General features: G+C 51.7%; 1 non-coding gene across 1 annotated transcript; it reads left to right on the top strand.

The window, feature by feature from the left end:
- Positions 1 to 2,564: 2,564 nt before the first annotated feature.
- Positions 2,565 to 2,637, top strand: Trnar-ccu (transfer RNA arginine (anticodon CCU)). The gene has a single exon. It is a non-coding gene; the product is annotated as a tRNA-Arg (tRNA).
- The last annotated feature ends 3,064 nt before the right edge of the window (positions 2,638 to 5,701 follow it).

Here is a 5,701-nt window from a genome sequence, read left to right as displayed (position 1 = left end):
CATTGGGACATTTTCAGTCTATGCAGTGGTTTCAGCAGCCCCAGCTGCCATGACATCAGTGGCGCTGTCTTTGCCTGAGGGGCTCACAGTGACGGCAAAGTCGACGTTGACACTCAGGAAATCCTCAAAGGACACTCCTTTCGGCACAGCCTCTGGAAGGTTGGCGAGCTCTTCGTGCTGTTCGCCAATGATGCCTTCTTGGTCCTGACTCGCTGACTGGATGTGCTCCGTCGTGAATCCCGTGCATCGAAAACAATTAGGGAAGGTATCTGGCATCACGTCGCTCCATGCGAGGCTCAACATCTGAAACATGGCCAGTCAGCATCTCAATCGCCGCTCCGAGACCATGGATTTCGGTGGCAATTATAGCCTCGCCGAGTTCGGTATATCCGATGTGAACTTCGTTATAAGGAATATGCTTCGCATGCATTTTCGTAACGGATTTGCTTTTGTTCGATATTTAGCATAATTCGTTCTATCCGGGTTTCGCTACAATCGGGTTTGACTGTATACTGGTGCAGTCATACGCGGGCCCCGAGGGAAAAGGCGGGGAAAAGTAAATGTGCTTGGCTCTCACTGTTTTCCATTTTGTGTTGCAAAGATCTGTTATGCTGTGCACTCAGTGCATTTTTTCGTAGGTTATATAAAGGGACATCTTGCAGGGTATATGTAATATTTCGGGGACCTGTTCGTTTTCCAACGTTTTGCGCTTCAATGACCCGTAAAGCCTCTAAAGTTTACCTTCGCTCGGAAAAGCTGTTTAAAGTTTTAGGAAACTTTCTTTTTAGTACCAAGTCGGTCTTGCGCCATTAAACTCTAAACATCATCATCATCTTTTTAGTACCATCCTAATTGTTTTGGCGCTGTCGAAGAGACGTTCCCGGGATTCGATGCCTACCGTACTGGGCGCCCCCGTGGGCTAATGGATAAGGCATCGGTCTCCTAAGCCGGGGATTGTGGGTTGGAGTCCCACCGGGGGTGAACGAGTCTTTTGTTGTTTTTTTTTTGCTCCCCACCTGAGTTTTTTGTCTATGTAAAGAGGAGGTGGAGGAGGAATAAACTTTATTGAACAGCAGGGCCCCCGCCCAGTGAGTGAAGACCTCAGTCCAGGATCCCTTGGAATAGATTTACCGGTCTTCTTCGCTTTCTCCACCAACGTTTGCTGGTCGGAGAGGTCAGGGCTGGTCAGCATCTCCACCCACTGCTGAAAGGAGGGATTGGGGTTTGGTGTGAGTTCCGGCGTGGGGGGGGGGCACTCCCGAACGATGTGGTATAGGGGGCCTGTCTGCGGGCAGTATTTGCAGTTGGCAGTGTATTGTGTCGGGTACATGGCGTGAAGTAGGCTGTTGTGAGGATAAGTGTTTGTTTCAAGGCAAGTCGCAGCCTGGGTATCCCGGAATAAGGATGCCATCCACCGGGCGAGTGCCCTGCCATCAGCACTTATGCTCAATAAATGTTTATTCTCCTTCTCCTCAAGTCTTCGTAGCCCGGTGGCGCCTTTGGCTAGTCGGTGGTCCGGCGCTGGGTATTTGCGACGAGCCTGTCTGTAGTGTGACAATATTTCTGCGTATGTGTGAAGAGGCATATGGACTTTGGAAATGAATCTCTCTATTGGTTTGGTTCCCTCTCTGATACGGCCCGATGTGAATGTTCTCGGGTTGCGGCGTTGTCGACTTCGTTTCCTTCAAGGGTGGTGTGTCCGGGTGACCATACGATTTCTATGCTTGGTAATTGGGGGTGTCGTGGCAGTATGTGCAGTGCGGGTTTTGAAATACTTTGTTAGGATGGTCGCTGCCGAAAGTTCTTTTCCTGTTGCGTCGGTTACACTGGCTGCGTGAGCCGGCTGGTCCTGGTCCTGGTCTGTGTTCCTGGTGGTCGGCAGGTGCTGGTGCCGTTTGCGGATGTATCCTGTTCGAGCTTGCTTTGTTGTATTCGGGGTAAGTACTACGGGGGATGAGTGCTACCCGTATATTCTGTCGGATGATGGGTGGGATGCGTGTTTTCTGGTCCTGCTTAGAAGGAACGGGGTAGCCAAGCTGAGACGAAGGGAAGCGGCCGGCGGTGGTCAGGCGTATTCGGCGGGATCGGGGAGTCTGATGGGCCTCACGTGTTTCTTCCCGGGTGTTAAATATTCCTAGTTGGAGGAGTTTCTCTGTCGAGGTTCTCGGGGGGAGTCCGAGGGCTGTTTTGAATGCTTGTCCTATTAGAACATTGCGCTTGGAAATTGAGCGGGTTTCAGACTTCGATAGGGTGCTCCATGAGCAATTCGACTTATGAGAATAGCCTGTATCATGCGGATACTATCCTTTTCTTTCAGCCCTGAGCCTCTTTGGCAAATCCTGTGTATGAGCTGCATTATTTAGGTAACAGTGCGCTGCAGTGGTAATATGGTCTGCGTAAAGAAATTTTATTTCCGCGCCGGGAGTTGGGGACGTAAATCTTCGAAAGTTTCCCTTCGCTCGGAAAAGGTGTTCAAAGCTTCAGAAAACTTTCTTTTTAGTACCCTCCTAATTGTTTTGGTGCGGTCGAATAGACGTTTCCGGGATTTCGGCCTCACTGTAAGCACCCCCGTGGCCTAATGGATAAGGCATCGGTCTCCTAAACCGGGGATTGTGGGTTCGAGTCCCACCGGGGGTGAGCGTTTTTTTTGCGCCCCACCCGAGTTTTTTGTCTGTGTACAGAAATAAAATTTCTTTACACGGACGCCGCTAGTTCACGAGCCCGGACGCGCGCACACCCGTTTTCTATGATTTATTTTCTTACAGCGAAGTCTGCATGCGCAGAACAACAAGATCGTTTCAAGCAGCAGTTCGGGCTGGCTTTGCGTCCCCGGTAGCAGTTCTTCTGTTTGGGACCGTAAAAATCAGGAATGGCTGCTCATCTGCCGTCAGGACCATCTGGCCACAACACGAGATTTTTTTTTGCACGCGGACGTCAAAGGAAGGCCGTACAAGGTAAATTTCCGTTCCACGCTGGTTAGTCTGGCGCTTTTTATTAATGTTGTCGGCTTGGAGGTGTACCATATGGACCATGTCTGGGTGGTGACGTTTAAGGACGCTAAAGGAGCGATGGAAGTTGTTGTTGCTACACAACCTCAAGTCAAAGGACGTCTGTTCCTCACCGTCAATCCCGCAATCTAGGACGCCCGTTTAAACCTCTAAAAGCTTTCAGACGAAGAAGTGCAAGGATGTTGGATTTCACGGGAAAAACTCGGAAATGGCCAGGGATTGATGACGTCTGCCAGGCTGCACTGCATGCAGTCTCTGCACAGGCTTCCCTGCAATGCGCCGCGACACGCCTGGCCGCTGCCCTGCAGAAGTAAGGTGCCACGATGACCCACGTGGACGACCTCCCCCGTGGACGACTTCCCCCTCCAGGTATGCGTCACCGCCGTGATGTCGTTTGTCGTGATGCACAGGGGGTGTCGTCAGTCGTGGTGCTGTCTTCGCTGCCGCCGGAAAGGTCAAATTTGCGCGAGTGCTGGTTTTTCGGCTGCGCACTTTGTGGTCGCTTTGGCCACGGCAAAGACCAGTGTGGGCGGGCGTACGCGAACGTCGTCGTACGAGTGGAGGACGACCGCCAGTCGGGGTCCGTAGTTGAAGCAGAGGACGCCTTGGCAAGGTAGGAGACGACGAGCCGCTCAACGGGTATGCTCTCCATGAGTTAGACTTGCTTGGCGCGGCGTCTGAGATTGCGCCCGACGTAACCATGACTACTGACGACGTGCTTTGAGCCCTGCGACATACTGCAGTGGTTAATAGTGTCTGTGATGCGGATGCTACCAACCTCGAAGGAGGAAAGGCGGTCTGCGTGGACCTTGAGGATAGCGGGGAGGAAGAAGCCATCCCCTTAGTCAGCAAGATACCTCTTAAAGATGAGCTTCCAGGCGTGCGCAGAAGCGCGTTCAGAAGCACATGGCCACGCTTGCCAAAAACCGCTGGGCCCAGTTTTGTTCTAAATTAGATCCACGCAAGCCACTGACACGCATATGGCAGGTATTCCGCAGCCTGAGAGCCCCACCCAGTCAGATTCACCCATTTTCTTCAGTAGCCCTCAAGCGTGGAGTCAGTGAAGTAGACGTCGCAGAAGAATTTTGCATAAAAGTCAGTACTCCCCAGAGCCCTTCTCTGATTCCCGCGCAGCTGACCGAGTGGCTTCCTACCACGAATGCTGTGATGATGGATGAGCCCTTTACCATCAATGAGCTATCTGCAGCGTTAAAATCTGTTAATTTGTCCACCTCGCCTGGGCCTGATGGAGTTAGCTATTCGGCTCTGCGACATCTCGGCAACAAGGCTCTTCTGCGGTTGCTGAGTATATACAACGCATCGTGGCAGACTGGCTGTGTTGAGGCAAGCTGCAAAATTGCCCGACTGGTACCGGTTCTCAAGCCGGGAAAATGTCCCACAGACATAAACTCTTACCGACCAATTGCTCTATTAAGCTGCATTGGTAAGGTAATGGAAAAAATGGTACTACAGCGGCTTGTCTGGGACCTCGAAAACAGGAATGTCTACCCGCCAGAGATGTCAGGATTCAGGCAAGGAAGGAGCAGCATTGACAATGTGATCGCCTTGGTAACAGATGTTCGTGCACAAAAGGCTGCGAAAAGGTTCACCATTGCTGTCTTCCTAGACATAAAGGCAGCATTTGACAGTGTTTCCCACGAAGCAATTAGAAGGGAGGTGGCCTTTATAGGACTTCGAGGCCGAATGCAAGCCTGGATCGGTGATTACCTAAAGTATCGGTATGTCTACATGACAACCAAAGACGGTGACACGACACGACATGCCATCACGCAGGGTGTCCCACAAGGTGGTGTTCTGAGCCCGACACTGTTCAGTATATGCCTCATCCGCATCACAAAGGTACTACCTCAAGGAATTCACATCTCGGTGTATGCTGATGACATCTGCATCTGGGCTTCGGGCAGGAACCGCAGACACATACGAGCAAAAGTGCAGAAGGCTCTGTTCGCCATTGAAAAATACCTCGGCAGCTGCGGGCTGCTTCTGTCTCCTGAGAAGTGCGCTGCCATGGCTTTCACCAAGCGCGATGTATCTCGATACCCACTGGAGATACACGGCGTGCAGATACCCTATGTTTGCAATCACAAATTTCTAGGCATTACAATTGACCGTTCGTTGTCCTGGGCTCCCCATATCAGGCGGCTAAAGGAGCGACTCCTTTCGTTCGTTCACGTTTTGCGGATGATGACAGGAAGCACCTGGGGCTGCTCAGTGTCAGCACTCTTGCGACTCTACAAAGCGCTTTTCGTAGGCCTCTTGCGATATAGCCTTCCAGCTTTACATGCTGTGTCCAGGACGAACTTGAAGGTTCTGGAAGGCTTGCAAGCTCGAGCACTGCGAACATGCCTGGGCCTTCCAAAATGCACTTCCACGATAGGAACCTTATGTGAGGCAAGGTGCTTTTCTGCGACCACTCTCCGTTCACAAGAATTGCTCCGTACTGGCCTTCGACATGTTTCTCGATGCTTTGCTCATCCACTGGCTGCCGCTTCTGCATCTCGCGTGGTGCACGTCCTGCCATCTAATTACCTCCGACCCAAGCTGCCTGCTACTCCACCGTGGTTGTACGCGGCATGGGCTGTGTGCACCACTGTACCTGGAATAGGCAAAAAGTCGTCTATGCCAGCATCTGCCTTGACATATTTCGTCTTGGAGCATATCCAAACCCGTTA

Source organism: Haemaphysalis longicornis, unplaced genomic scaffold (assembly GCF_048455015.1).
Source record: "Haemaphysalis longicornis isolate Haplotype H1 unplaced genomic scaffold, Haemaphysalis longicornis Haplotype H1 scaffold_1, whole genome shotgun sequence".
In the NCBI taxonomy this organism is placed as follows: Eukaryota; Metazoa; Arthropoda; class Arachnida; order Ixodida; family Ixodidae; genus Haemaphysalis; species Haemaphysalis longicornis.
This window is presented reverse-complemented; position numbering and strand designations above follow the sequence as displayed.